Below are 15,846 nucleotides of genomic sequence, written 5' to 3'. Positions count from 1 at the left end.
CCCCCCTTAAGTGTGGTGCCCAGAACTGGATACAGTGCATCTGGATGAGCAATGCTAAATAAAGCAAAAGGCCAATTCCTTTGATATGCAGGTGACAAGTCTGTTAGTACAATGGATTGTACTATTAATACTTTTCTGTTTTGTCCAAAAGTATGTTTATTGTATGCATCAGAGGAAGACAATTTGGCTCAGAGACCAAAGAGCAGACAGTTGCTTATGTGCTCTAAATTGAGAACTGCTAGAACACAGGAATAATACTGGGAAACATTAGTAATATTTTACTTCATAATACTAGTAGTGATTGTAAAAACTAGTAACAAAGTTGTAAAGCATTTTGCAATTGGCCTGTCTCATTTAGCAAGCTCAAAAGACATCTAACCATTGCTGATTTACCTTAATATGTTGGAGTAAGGTAGAAGGTCTTATTTAGATAAGAAATAATTTCAATAAGAAAAAATCTCTGAGCTTATTCTGAGATTTCCCCCCTCTTCCTTTTTGTTATTTCTTTTTCAGTTCTGATGAAAGAGTTCCCAATACCTAGTTTTTGAGAAGTGGTAATTGCTAAATAATGGACATATATTTTACAAGAGAAGCTTACAGAAATCTGTCCAGGTACTTCAACTTCTGTTTCCCTTCCAGAAAAAGGAAACAAGAAACAAACTAATTAATCCTAAATGATTTACAACAGGATTTTTTTAATTCATTTTTTGCTTAATAAATCTAAGGCAATTTTATATTTGAGATGTATTGTTCCCCAGGCCAATGCTAGCATGCCAAGTCAGAATGCTTTCAGAACAGGGCTTAACAAAAATACTGACAGAGCTAGGTGTCTTATATAATTCCTTAAAGTTAGTTATAAACTTCAAATGCAATATCTGAATCCTTCAGCAGAGATTTTGTTTTAAAGAAATGTAATTTTTATTTTAGGATGATCTTTTATCACTTGTCAAGAACATGGATTTGGCCTCAGACAGTACAGTGTTTTGGCAGGTGGTTTCACCAGTTTTGACAAGTGTGGAAGTGACATAAATTAGTTTAATAAGCATTCCCATTATATCCCTTGTGGGAATACAAAAAAGAACCAGTATTGTGTTTATATACAAGTTGGATAGTGGAAAATTGGCATGTGGCTCCTCTTTTATTGTATTTTTCAAAGCTCAGTCTGATCACGCAAGCCTTGTATGCTCAACTCCTAATAAATTTCATGCAAGGATTGGGCAAATGAGGAATATAGGATACCTCACAGAATGGATGACTGTAATAATTGATTGCTAGTAAAAATCAACTCCCTGTTTTGCTAATGCAATAAATATTGCAAATACTAAATACTCATGCTGATTTAAATCTTAATCCTGCAAGATGCTGAACATCAAACAAAGCATTTAAACAGTGTACTTAAAGTTAAGTTTGAGTACTCTTGCTGTCTGCAGCTTAAATGCTTTGCTGGATAGGCATAAAGAATTCAGTAGCTTCTGATATAGAGCTTATTGTTAAATGGATTAAATAAAAATAACTAGGAGAAAAGCTAATGCAGAACATAAGAATAAGCTGTGGTCTAGATCACTTAGGATGCAAGAAATGCATCAAAGTGATAATTATGTGGAGTGGCTTACAGGGAAATACATGAAAAAATATTATAAAAGCAGGAATATAGTCAGAGTGATGAAAAGGAAAACTGGTCTTGTGGCAAATGTTTGTATATAGACAGGGTAAACTACAGTGGGTGTGTCTACACGTACAATTATGCAAAGCAATAAACTTCAGCGCTTATCAAGATGGAGTTTATTGCTTTGCATAATTGTACATGTATATCCAGGACCAAAGTGTGTCAGAAACACATAGGCTGGCAGGGGGCTCAGAGGTTGAGCATGCCAGCCCGGGCTGCTCTAATCCAGCTCACTGTGCTGCAGAGGGGCTGGCTGGGGTACGAGGGTGCTCCAGTAAGGGGCTAGCTAGCAGGCAGTCCCTGCATTGAAGCACCCTCGTGCCCCAGCCAGCTGGGTCGCTCATTATCTACACATGTGGTGCTGCTGAGTAAAATACTTCGCAGGAGGATAGTACTTCTAATTAGTTTATTCCTGCCTAATAGCACTACATGTGTAGATGTGAAAGATTTACTGAGGAGCTAATTAGTGTACTCCTCAATAAGTATCTCATGTAGCAAAGCCCAGTAACTATTCTGTTACTCTCCAGACTATGGTTAAAGAAATAATGATGAATAAGTTGGACTTCAATTTGTTTGGCCAGTTTGTTTACAGCAAAAATGGATTGAAATCCTCCTCTCTTTTTTTTCTGTTTCACTGGAAAATAAGAGAGAGGAAATGCATATTTACAGCTAGATTGTATAAAGATCAAAAGGAAGAGTGGGTATTACCAGTGAAACTTAACAAGTCACTTCTTGTTACATGAAACATACATTTAAATTTTGGAGTCTGGGGCTCAATTAATTTTTATCTGCAAGAAATGTTAGCAGAAAGGAAGCATATCCTGAATATTTACAAGAAAAGTACTCACACAAGTATCCAGCCCCAGATGTACATTCATGACCATCTTGAACAGTCTTCATTTACAAATTATTAGATTTTTCAGTTTTCCAATAGGGAACACCAGAAGTCCTGTGAGGGAGGCCAGTGGCAGACCCCTGCCTGCTCAGAGCTGGCACCTTGGACCCAACTGGATGTGGCTGACCTCCTGGCCAACTGGGGCCAGGAGGACCTGCTTTGACAGTTCAAAGCAGGCCATCACACCCGGAATATCTTCTGGGTAATAGCTGCCTAGCTGGCTGGGCAGGGGCACACATGGCAGTAGTGCTACACAAAGGCCAACTCAGCAGCCACAGCCCACTGGCAGCTGGCCCAGAGGGGCAGATGCCTCATCTAGGCCTGGCAGGTGCACAGCAGGTCACAGCCAGGCAGCAGCCCCCACTGCCAGACTGCTGCAGTGGGTAAAGGGTGCAGGGAACTCTCAGGGCTGCTTCAGCAGTCCAGCTGGCACAAGGGGTAGAGTCCCCAGGTACCAATTGGCTGGGCTCCAGAAGCTCCTGAAAGCGAGTAGCCCTGAGCCACTTGATAGGGCAGCTTTTGTACTGCTGGGGCCAGGACAGGACAGCTATTTATACTGCTGGGGACAGCACAGGTGCTGGCCCAGGGCTCTAGCGCCCCCTGGCACCAGATCCAGGAGGAGTCAGACAGGGTTATCTTGCCCCAAGTGGCACAATCTGATCCACGACAAAGTCGACGTCCAAGTACACGCGCTGAGGTAAAAAGCCCCGGCTCAACTTTGCCCCGCTTCTATTTGAGCTGCTGCAAGCACACATGCTTGCATGTGTAAATGCGCCCATGATGTGGGGAAGCAGAGTAAATGTGACCCTGAAATTTCTGGGGTGGGAAGCATGAAGGATAGTGGCATACATAGGCATATTCCAATAATAGAAACTAAGGGAAGCAGAAAGACTTCATTGTACTTTCCTTCAGAGCATCTTCCTGAGCAGGTTTACTGCTAACCAGCAGATGGGCCCAGTATTTTCAAGGCTAATAGAATGTGTTTCATAATTTCTTTATAGAAGGGAATTTCTTTTTAGGAGAGAGTTTAAAAAAAAAAAATTGATGTTACTGTTCTCCAAAACTTGGAATGGAGATGGTGAAGCTCACTGACTTCTGTAGACTGAGGCATGTTAAAAGTGCTTGTCACCACAATTATTTATTTCTGTATCGCAATTCCTTTTAACATTAGTTCATGATCTTACAGATTAGCATAAAAAGAAGAATGCATTACATTTTTTTAAAATTACTCCAATATTATGACCATCTAAACAGATTCCACTCAACCCTGAGTAGTATAAATTTCAAAACCATTTAAAAATCATAAATACTGATCTGTAAAATTAGAGATTTCTAAGTGCAGGTCCAGGGATTTATTCCAACTTGAAGTAAAAGAAGTCACATGACTGAGATTAATATATTGTGTTTTTTCCCCAACATATTTAAGTCTGTTGGACGCTTATGTTTATAGATATCTTGGAAGAAACTTCTTGAGTTAATCCTGGATCAACAGCCTTTGTGGAAGGAGGAAGAAAGCTGATACTTCTGCTATGAATAAGTGCATTATTTCTTTTTAAAATCTCTCATTTTGTGCCAGTCCTCTGGAAATAAGCAAGAGGTCCTGCTTCCCAAGAAAATGGTGCCATGCCCTCAGGTCCAATGACTGGCAAAGGCAAAATGCAGAGCACAAGCCAACGCCAAGTGTATCTGCCTGGACATGACCCATAAACTTCTGGACAGTTTTGGGGACCTGGAACAGTGATCATCTGCTGCTAGGGCACATCTACACGTGCATTAATGTGACTGAGTAAACTGTGGAGCAGTTCTTGGGAACAGCACCTACATGTGCACCTGGGATACCAGCAAACTGAGCCAGGGAGGAGCAGTTTAGGCCAGGATGTTCCTGCCCTGCTCTGCCCCTGTGCAGCAGTCAAGGGGAGCTCCAGTCTCTGACCACAGATGCCTGGGTGCCAGCCCTTGACTGGCGGAGAGTCTGGGGGTCAGTCCCAGGCTCTAGCCGGTGGCAGCAGTGTGGCCCAGGGTCTAGGCTGGCAGGAGGCACAGGGGCTCAGGCCTGCATAGCGGGTGGCTATGTTGGGCAATGGAGCTTGTTGCACAAGAGGCTCTTGCAGCTGCCAAGCCATGCAACAAGACACCAGGCAGAAGTGTGGTCTCCTCCTGGCTGGGCTGACCAGGTACTATTTACTCCTGTGTCAGTGTCTACACACGAGTTACACAGTAAATAATTCTGCAGTAGGATGGTACTTGTGTTTACAGGTACTACCCTTCTGTGGAGTTTTAGTTTCCTGCAGCCTAATAGCACTTCATGTGTACACATGAGTTATTTACTGCAGAGCTAATTAGTCTGCTCCACAGTAAGTGTCTCGTGTAGACACGCCTCTAAAGTATTATTAATAGGTAAATCTTGGTCAGAATGTGTGACCTACAGAAAAATATTTGGCACTTTGCCAAAATAGCGGCGTATAGTTCCAGCTGTCTATGCAGACCCTCTGCAAAGGACACTGCTGTCCTGAAGCTGCAGTATGTTTTAGTACTGCTTATCTGTAGGACTAACCTGAGGTGCTGGAAGAGGTGCAGATTTCACTCAACCAGCCCCCTCCCTAGATAATCTGTGTGCTGCTGCAGTGAGTCTGCGTGACCACCCATCTATGACACCTATAAGTGATCCTGAACCAAACCAGTCTCTCTGTATTCAGCACAGTCACAGCTTTCAGCTGGGTCTGATGATAAGTGGAAATGTATTATTTTTCAGCATTTAATCAGGTCTCAATTGTACATTTGAACCTGCTAACTATTGTTCCTTTAACAAATTGAAGTTGCATTTAGAAGTTCAGTCTTAATTCGGTTTGTCCTAACAAGTTAAACAAGCATTATTTCCTGTTTTTCCAAAGCAGGTGTTGATTCTCTACAGGGACTCACAGCCGGAAACAATGTTTTATTTTTCCCTTTATTGGAATAAATATCTACTTTAATCTGAAATAATTTGCACACAGCTGGAGGCCATTTGGAGCTTTAGGTCTGAACACTGTCTGATTAGTTTTGCCTGATGATTATATATAATATATAATATCTTATCATTATATCATTTTTATTTTTTTTTTGTTAGCCTGGCATCCTGTTTTAGAATACTGGGTGTTTGCTTTGAATCCCCACCACTGACTCTCTTTTAAAAAGAGTAGGTGTACAGATCAACACATTACTTGTGGTGACCTGCTTGCTATTGGTGACTTTAGAATGATAAAATGACCATAATTGAAGTAGCAGTGCTGTTGGAATATTGGTTTTGATAAGTTTTAGAACTTCAAAGCCTGTGGTTGTTCATCATAACCTATATTTTGGCTTAGCCCAGAGGTTCTCAAACTGTGGTCCACAGACTACCACTGGTCTGCGAGCTCCATTCAGGTGGTCTGCAGAAAGGTTGTGAAACAATTGAGAATATCTGTACTTGTAAGGTAAGACTACTGATATTAAAATATGAGTTGTGTGCTTTGATTTGAAGAACAAAAACAGTTTATTAAGTGGTCTGCTGAGACCCTCCGAAATTTTCAAGTGGTCAGTGAAAAATACTGTGAAAACCACTGGCTTAGCCTATTTTTTATGCTGTTGTGATGGAAGCCAAACATGAAAGTCTGTGTCGGAATTCCAAAAACATCTGCGTATCCCAGAGTTCAGCGTTGTCTAAGTTTCTGATTTGGGAGCCACTTCTTATTTTTCTTTCTTTATGAAAAGAAATATTTTTTGCATTCCCATGGATGGATCTTCCAGATGATCTGTCATTCCATTCACCACTTGAAAGAAAGTTGTCATAAAGAAGAAAAATGATAGTTGTTGAATACTCATGAAAATTTACCATTTTCATTAATGTTTGTATTTAAGCAATATTGCTTGCATGAAAACATGTGCTTTCAAATAGGATTTTTTTTCTAGCTGTCATCAGTATTGCTTAATTAATAAGCAGTGCTGTGTAATTTTAAAAAGGTATTGCTTAGCTTTTTGAGAAGGCAGCATCCAGCCACTTCTCACCTTGCAAATTCTTACCACCTTCTCACTTCACTTCTCACAAATGTCCACCTCTCACCTTTTTCTTCTTTATTTTTACTAAGCAATATACATTTATTCAGCTTGACTCCCTACAAATAGCTGAGCCCACTTGACAATAGTTTATTCCACCTTCGATCTCAAAACACCTCTCAAAGAATACACTTAGTTTGCATCCTGCCGAAAGGTGCTGGAGTCCACATTAATTTCTTAGAGTGCTGTCATTGTATACATTGCAATAGTGCCACTGAAATACTTCTTTCTCAAGTAGAGAGCAGTAACCTTTAGGACTATGTAACTGCTCTTTTCCCCAATAAAAATTACTTTAAACCATAGAATACATTTTACTTAATTTCTCAGATATGTATGTAAAATAATAATCCCCCAACTACTTTCCCATTTGGCAGAAACTAGTGCATGGATATTTTGATGCAGTCAAACTCACATTTTGCACAAGTGGCAAAGCCAGGAAGAGGATCTGGCCTCCAGACAAGTCACTAGCAGGACAGGATTTTACCTTTTGTATCCTGACTGCAGGATTAGTGACCTACTCTCTATAGTAGCTTTTTCTCCTATAAAGAAGACAAAATGCAGTGCTTTATTCTATGGGCCCATGCAGATCTGTCAGTCTTCCCTCTTGTGCTGAATATTGCATAAATATTTTGAAAAGGGGAGAGGGAACCTGACCCAATACACATAGTTATTAATGCCCCTTTCATAAAACAAAATGGGTCAGATCCATCTTCAGTTCTGTAGACTGGTACTAGGGGTATATTTACCCCTGTGAGTTTAATCCTAACAACAAATTTAAGGTGAACAATAAATGTTATAACCTTCCATTTTAAAAAGACAGATTAGGGAGTTGCATAAAGCCTCAGGAGTCGGTTTCAGAGCCAGAACTGGATTGTGGAGTTCCTGTCTTGTAGTCCCGTGCTCAAAAAGAGCATGGCCAATTGCCTTTCTCAACCATGAGTTGACTTGGAAAATGAAGATATATTTAACTGGACACCACAGGGACAGATTCCATTTAATGGTGCAAGGTTCACTTAGCAGCGTCTTTCCCTGCCTGCTGACAGATTAACAGTGCACTTAGCCTACTTTTTTTAAACAGAGATGCTACTAGCTCTTCACTTTGTGGGAGATGGTAATCTTCAGATATAGGTAGTGGTCTGTAATGGAGATTGAAGAAAATGTGTTAACTCTACTGGCTCTGTGAATGGGGAAAATATCCTTTTCAGCATGATCCAAGCAGATCAAACCTCCCTGTAAAGATGCTAGTTATATGCCTACCTAGGACTTGTGAGCCTGCTGAAAGAGAAGGAACTATGAAGGTCTGCTTTTTTTCATTTAATAAGAAATTATTACAATATAAATAACTAAAATTCTCTGTCAGAGGTTTTACAAGGCTTCTCTGATTTCCCCTGCCCCCCAGTGCCCCTCCCCCTGCCAATGTTTCCACTTAGAGGACCACTTGCATTAAGGAACCAGAGAGAGTCTACCATGCGACCTTTCTTAGTAATAGAGTTCCTCATTTGTTACTTCGGGGGTGGGGGGGGAGAAACAACACAGCCACCTTCAATGTAAAGATTGTATTAAAACAATTGAAATAGCATATGAGAGAGAGAATTGCATGTTTTAAATAGCACTTGGATAAAGGTTTGAGAGTCAGGTCCAGAGAAAAACTTCTTCAGTCTCCTTAGCTGAGTACAGAGGTTTAAAAGCCTAAAGTGGAATCAATTTAATCTTTGCAGGTTTTTCTAAGCTGCGTAGATTGAACCAATAAACTGAACTGATGTTCAGTGTTCAAGCGGCTAAAATGGGCAGCAGCCTTCCCTGGGCCAGTTCAGGAGCCTGGGAGTGCTCATGCACGTCTCCCATATGCTGGACACTGCTGAAGGCTGTTGAACCGAGGAGATGGGCAGCCCATTCTTGATTGGCTGCTGGACACAGGCCCCCACCCCTAGCTGTCGACTCCAGGAAGGAGCAGAGCCAGCAGGCAGTCTCTTCCCAGCTCCACCCCCTCACCAGCCCCCTGGCTCTGAGAGGCGGGGTAGGGGAATGCACATCCCTGGCCTGGCACCAGCTCCTCCAGATGGGATCTGCATGAAACAAGGGAGGGGAAAATACCATGAGTTACAGTGGGGAGCTGCACATCTGTCAGCACCCACAAGAATGTTGCTGGTTTAGTTTAAACTTCAAATATTTAACTGAGCTGCCAATAAAGTTTTGTGATAACTTTTTCTTTAACATTCATTTATATATAGAAAAGCAGCTAGTTTCTCATCATGTTCAAGAAATATATCCATTGTTTTTTATTGCATGTATACATATATGAATGAAACCTAAAAACATATTTCCGGCATTGGAGCAGGGGGAAAATCTGTTTTATTGGTAGTGAGAACGATCCAACCTATAAAAATAAATAGAAAAAGAACTCTCTTAGTTTGTGCCAAGGAAGTAATTAAGTTCCCTCCCATTTATGGATATTAAATTGGCATGTATGTGGAAGAGCAGTAATCTCCAAGAGATTACCTGGCATACTATATTCATTATGGAACACAGCATTTTATGGCAGTATGTATTTTCCTTCTATTAATACAAAAGTGCATTATCTAACAACTTTTTTTTTTTTTAAAAACACCTCTTCCTGAAATGGAGAAAACTCATCTCTGGATATTAGAGCTGGTTCATCTCTAAGGCAGCCAGGTAGATATACCATAAATAACATACATCTGTGAATTACAGGACCATCATCCCTTAGAGAGATTCAGATAAAACCATAGAATATGAGTGACTATTGAGTACTTGGTGAAGTTGCTAGAACCTCTCAGTGGTGTAATAGCCCCATAATTCAAAATTTCACTTGTTTTTAATTTTTTTAAATACACAAAACTCTTCATCTGACAAGATTATTTTGTTGCCTTGCCCACGTAAGTATAAATCAGTATCTTGTTTACCATACTTCCCTTCAACTGGCAAATGCATTTTCCCCCTTTTTATTTGTTGCTAAATGAAAATGGATTGTCTTCTTCCGGGAAAATTATCATTACGTGTGCATCTAAGAGACTGTTATTGTCAAGAAGATTTTTATTCAACAATTGCGTTTATACATCTGTGTTAGTATCTTGTCAACAGCTCAGCGATGAGCAACGCTTTTGTCTGCTCTTTGTGCAATGAGTGGATTATCTTAAGTCACAGTCATGAAATCACTCTATTTAATCTAGAAGACTCGCTTTATCTCTATGACTCTGGAATAAGGAGGGGATGAGGTTGCTTTTTTGTCTTAGTTTATTGTTTTTTGGTTTTTGTCTTGCTATTTTGTATAGTAGGCAATACAAGGTATAGTTGATCCTCTGGATCATGGTGTACGGGTAAAAGGTCTAGTCAGATGCCCTATGAATCCGTTTGTGGCTGACAAATCCAATTCAAGAGCAACACAGCTTGTTACATGTTTCACAGATCCATACATTGTCTGAGTTGGAGGCCAAGTTTACAGCATACCACTTTCTTCTTTTCTTCCTTTGCTTCCATCCTCTGGATCAAAGGTGCTTCATGTGAGAGGCATCCTGTCAGATGGTCCATCCTGGGTGGACAGAATTCTAGGCATTCTTCCCAGGTTTCTACATTACTTTGTATACAGTAGCTCATCCAGGAACACAGAAAGGGGGTGTTCCCCTCCCCCGACTCTGGCTGTACCATGCACATGCAGTGAGCTTGGAGTACGTTGCCTGGTCAGCATGCACTTCTGCTGGATGCCTGCACAAGCTGCTGGAGTCCAATGGGTGGCTGCTGTTCACCCTTCCCTGCCTCCCTTTCCTCACTGAATTCAGCAGGTACAAGGAGGGGATGAACAGTAGCATAATCCCTTGGGCTGTAGAGCTGCCTGAAAGCAGGGTCTCTGGACCAACCTGTACCCAGAGTTCATGTGCAGCACGGCCAAAGGAGGGTGGGGGTGCAACTGCCCCACCGTACCCCCTCTGGATTTGCCCCTGTTTTACATGAAGAAAATGAAAGACTATTTTTCAGCATATACAGTTTTATCATTGAAAAGTTATTTGATGGTAGATTGGTTAATAGGCTGATACACTTTATTAAACTGCATGCATGAACAGGTGATATGAAGTAACTTGTTTCAAAGTAATAAAAGCATTTGTGTTTATATAAGCCTGTTGCTTCTAATCCAAAAGAAAGGGCAGAATGAATGCCATGGGTCACAGAGGAGGCTAAAGTTCAGCAATCTCTCTCTGATTAGATGTGAAGGTAGCACACACCATTCCCAAAAGACTATGGTTAGGTAGACGTGGGGTGCACGCTCCTATAGAGTTCTGGCTGGACCTACACCTCTAGCCCCATTGTATAGAAGAATGCCCACGTAAGATTAAGTGAAAGGAATGGATTTTCACTGGGAAAAATGAAGTGGTGCTCCAGAAGATGAAAGCTTGCTTCCCAGTAACCTGAATTTCATTAGGTGGGGTTGCTGACACCTGGGGGAAAAACAGAAAAATGTTGCTGGGGAGATATCACCTGGGTATTTCTCGGCTAGTCGCTAGTCCTGAGGGAGTAGGTAGAGAAGATGCTGTTACAAAGCAAGGAATTTTTTTTTTGCAAGGGTAGCTGGAATAAGTTGGGAGCTGTATTGGAAGAGCTGATTTAGAGAACAGCTGGACTCAATAAGGAGCTCCAGATCAAGTCTGGGGAGATAAGGAATGGATGGTCTGGGCATTGAGTCAGAACAGCCCTCAATGAGACTGCATATGATAGTAATCTTCAGCAAAAAGTTAGTTCTTACCTGTAAGGAAATGGAAGTTCAGGCAGGCACTATTGGGACTTAGATTAGAGTGCATTTATCAGTATGTTTAGGTGCTGGCAACTATGGGCATTACATTGTTGCTAAGGAAGGAACATATATAATTTACAAGAGGGAACCCCTGATAGGGGCACAGGATGTGGGAGAGACAAGTTAAAGTCCTTACTCTGCTTCATGCAAAGTGATAGGAGGTGAACAGCTTTGCTCTGACGTGGATGGAGCAGGGAGTAACAACTGGGTTTCCTAATGGCCTATGAGGCCTCAGGCTTTTATGTGAAAGCAAGCATCAACACCATCATCCTGTTTTCATGAAAACGTTTAGTTTCATTCCATTATAAAAACTAAATGGTCACAGAATGGAATTGCCATTGACTTTTGTCAACATTAGCCATAATGATCCAGTTACGTAACTGGAAGAGTGAACAGTGCCCTGTTAGTTCAGCTAGTGCTTTTCATGTGTAATAAATCCTACAAGATTGATTGGCCACCATCTTTAGTGATGGGAGTATGCAGGGCTCTCTAACTACTTGCTGCTATGGAGCCATAAAGGCAGATGAGGTGCTCCGGAGGAGATAAGGACAATGAGCTGGTGTTTCCCACATGGCAGAAAAATTCTTGGGTGGAACTTACGATGCAGCATGTCCATACTCACCCTCTTCACAGCAGGGCTGGTATCCGCCGCATTCTGTGTCGTTCTGAAGCCACAGAACTCAGTGCTTTGAAAAGGTCTTTAAATGCAGCTTGAAATCAATTCTGATAATTGGAGCCTAATGAGAGAATAACTACTTGCAATGGGTCATGTACATTTTTCCTGTTTCATAAAAGGGAAATATTTGGTCAATGACAGTACACTCATCTCTAATATGTATGTCTGTTTTAAACACCGATCACTTTCTAATTTATTTAATATCTACTGAGCTGTTATTTCAGGCAGTAGAAAACACTGTCTGGAACACACTGTCTTGAGTGCAGCTGAGCTGAATAGATATTGGCTGATTAGAACGTACTGGTTGAAAAAGGACTGAGTTTTAGTCATTTTCATCAAATATATATATATATTTTCTTTACTATGTGTCTTTCTTTAAAGAAATAACAGAAAAGTTTACAGGAAGTTAGTGAAATAGCCTTCTGTGACAGACTCCATGAACAACAACACGGCTATAGTATATCTGCTTTAAAGAGTTGGGCATCTAAACCCACAATGGCATCTAAATATCGGTGGTGTTGGTGCTGTAGCTGTTTGGTTCCAAAGATGATAGGGAAACAAAACTTGTGAAGTAACATCTTTTATTTGATCGACCTGTATACCTGGGGGATAGACAAGTGTTTGGGCCTCAAGCAATTTTCATCAGATCTGGTAAAGAAACAGCCACAATCTAAGCTTAGCTAATCGTTATGCGCAGGCTAAGCTTTTTCACACCTAATGAGGGATACTTAAAATCCAAAAGCTTGTCTCCAGTCTCTCCTAACTGTACAGGTTGGCCAAAAAAAAGATCTTACCTCACCCCACACACCTTGTGTTTCATCTAGAATTCAAGTAATGGTGGACACAGGAATTGCTTGGTATTTAAGAGGATGTTTTCAAGATGTGAAGGACAAAGAGATGCTTTACTTGTATTGATTATAAGTGAGGTCACAATTTTGTCATTGTGGTCACAGCAGTCACTGAAGCCATGAATTTGAAGGAAACTCCGTGATTCTCATGATGAATCCCGCCAAACAATCAGAAGGAAGAATTCCCAGGCCATATTGTTCAGCTGTAGATGTTGACCTGTTGGAAAAACTTATTTTACAAATAAGGCTACAATGCTGACAAGGTAACTTTTATTAAATTTCATGGTAAAAGTATTGACAAAAAGGAATATTAATGGAAAAAAATCTATCAGTCATGCTTTTGAATGCTTCTTACAGCTAAACAATAAGCTTACCAAAAGCAGGCATTGCCTCGTGGAACTTGTGGTTTGCAAGGCTGTTAGATACGTAACACCCCCACACACTTGGGGTTGCATGTGGTAAAGTGTGTTCTGGTTTAATGTCACTGTGTATCTTATTTTTGCTGTACATTGTGCCCTTTTTTGGGGACTGGAAGAGGATCATATCCCCTCTCCCTCACTCATAGGTGATGCGTATGGGGCTCATGGGGGTACACCCGCTGAGTTCTCGGTTTAGGTGATGGGTGGGGGAGCAAGTGGAGTGCTGCCTCAAGACGGTTCCTGCTTGGCCCGCCCTCGCTGCCGACACCCGCGTCGCCATCTGTGGGTGGTCCCTGCTTGCTGTTGCCACACCCCCCACCCTGCCACCGCTGCTGTCACCCCCAGCCTCGGGAAGCACATGTTGCCTATGCCCTCATTGTGTCCAGACCATTGTCTTAAGATTCCCTCCAAGGGACCTGTGGAACCAGTTTAATGACTCTGGTCAAAATGCTTGCAATCAATTCAAAGTGGCCAGTGCTCCTGGTGAAGTGGCCAAAGCCCTAGCTGCAATAGCATCTGTAATGAAATTCCTATTGATACCACTGGAACCAGATCATTGACCCATTGATTCAATACAGATATTTAGGAAGCAGTGCATTCTGTATAGTGTAGATGAGGCAGCAATGGGACCAAGACAATCTTTTTTTGATTTATAAGAACTACGTTAAATAATTATTTTACTATTCTGCAAACCCTTTCCAGAGATTGTGGAAGGCCCAGTTCTCTGTTGGTCTGCTCCTGGAGTATACATTTAAACTGGAGAATAGTAGGTGCAAAAGGTTTCCTTTCTAGTTTTAGAGTGGCTTATTATATCTACTACGCGTTCACCTCACACTAATATGTGATTACACATCACAGGGAAAGCAAACAAAGAGTCTGACTTATTAACCAGGCAGATTGGTATGGTTTACTTATTTGCAGGCAAACAAAATTGCAATCACATGATCAATTACTTATGCATAATAATTCCATCCAAGGTATTTTATATTCTAAAATGCATGATATCATCCAATGCTTGATTAATTGATGCAATTTAGAAAAATTGTGCCTAAATTACTTAGCATAATGTAAGAAAACAGAAAAAGACGCAACCTGTTTTTTTGGCTAGATCTTGCTGAGAGAGGCCTATTGGTAGTAGAGTCCTGTATTAGCAGTGTAGATTTGAGGCAATTCCTGCATGAACACACAGGAAAAATGCCATAAAAATTACAACTGAGGAAGAAACAGTGGAGATGATTAGGCCATTAATAATATGGAAGTTGCTGTTTTCTTGAATGGCCCAAAGTCAACCAATTAGAATAAATCATGATGGCTTTATTTAAGTCAGAAACTGGTGATCATCTTGTTGTTATAACTGAGTGATATAGAAGCATCTATCAATTTATATTTTGGTATCTATGAGAGTTAATAATTTAGGCGGTAATTTTAAGAATTATTACAGAGGAAGTGTAACGTATTAGCTAAAGCACCTTAATTTTCTTTGAAAATACCATGGACAATTCTCTCCAATACATATTTTCTATGGTATTAAGGCACAGTCTATAAATATGTGATAGTAAAGTTTTTTCCCCGTATCTACCAACTTTACAATCTCTTACCACGTAAAAATATGACTCTAAATATTTCAAACTCCTATAAAATGCATTGGATGAATGGTTGTAAATTAAACAGAAGCCATCTGCTTTCCTATTCTGTAACTTTTTCTATCAAGTGTTTAGTTCATCTGGTTAAGTTTACATTATTTAGGTTTTGGAACCTGCATACTGTGCTCTGCACAAGATTAACCCCATGCGATTAGAATGTTTTTTATGGAGTTAAATCTAGTCTCCTCTGCCTTCTCCAGTCAGGGCCATCCTATGCTTTCCTTCCCTGAAGTTGGCAAAGCCTGAATCTAAACATAATCAGCATGTGCTTAATATTTGTTATGTACTGTTCGTGAGATATTATATCACGCCGTTACTTTGCGCTGCCCATTATTTGCTTTCTGTTTTGGGTCCCTGATAGAACAATAAAGCTATCAGTTTCATTACTTGTCAGTATTCTCTCTCTCTCTTGGACTTACAGAGATATAGCTAGCAGCACCTTCCTGTTGATGACACCATGTATGCTAGCTAGCTTTGAGAAGGATTGTGCCTCTTTCTCAGTATGTCCCTGTGAAGAAAAGATGCTCATCTTGCCATGTTAGTTAGACCTAGCTCTTGCCATGATGATATGTTATTGAAGAATCATTCCTTGCCATTTGCATGAGGGAAATGGGATGCCTGTATTTTTCTAGAAAATATATGATCACCAAAGGATTCTCTCCTCCTTCACATGAAACTATAGCACAGAACATGACAGATTCCAAAGTCTTTGTATAGGGAGCTGTTTTATGTTTATTGTAATGTTGTCAACTGAACATTTCCCCTTTTTTGTTCATTAATGTCATGAGAACTAGTCTTTACCTTTTTACCTCCATTGCAATTGT

General features: G+C 40.6%; 1 long non-coding RNA gene across 3 annotated transcripts in view; it reads left to right on the top strand.

Annotated features, from left to right (window-relative positions):
• Window positions 1–15,846, top strand: part of LOC132249636 (uncharacterized) — a 141,637-nt gene that overhangs the window by 33,010 nt on the left and 92,781 nt on the right. For all 3 annotated transcript variants that reach the window (XR_009461147.1, XR_009461145.1, XR_009461146.1), the window contains exon 2: window positions 13,066–13,223. This is a non-coding gene — a long non-coding RNA (uncharacterized LOC132249636). The remainder of the gene's footprint in view (window positions 1–13,065; window positions 13,224–15,846) is intronic.

The sequence above is a fragment of the Alligator mississippiensis genome, chromosome 3 (genome assembly GCF_030867095.1).
Source record: "Alligator mississippiensis isolate rAllMis1 chromosome 3, rAllMis1, whole genome shotgun sequence".
NCBI lineage: Eukaryota > Metazoa > Chordata > Crocodylia > Alligatoridae > Alligator > Alligator mississippiensis.
The sequence above is the reverse complement of the archived record's forward strand: the minus strand, read 5'-3'. Positions and strand labels throughout refer to the sequence as shown.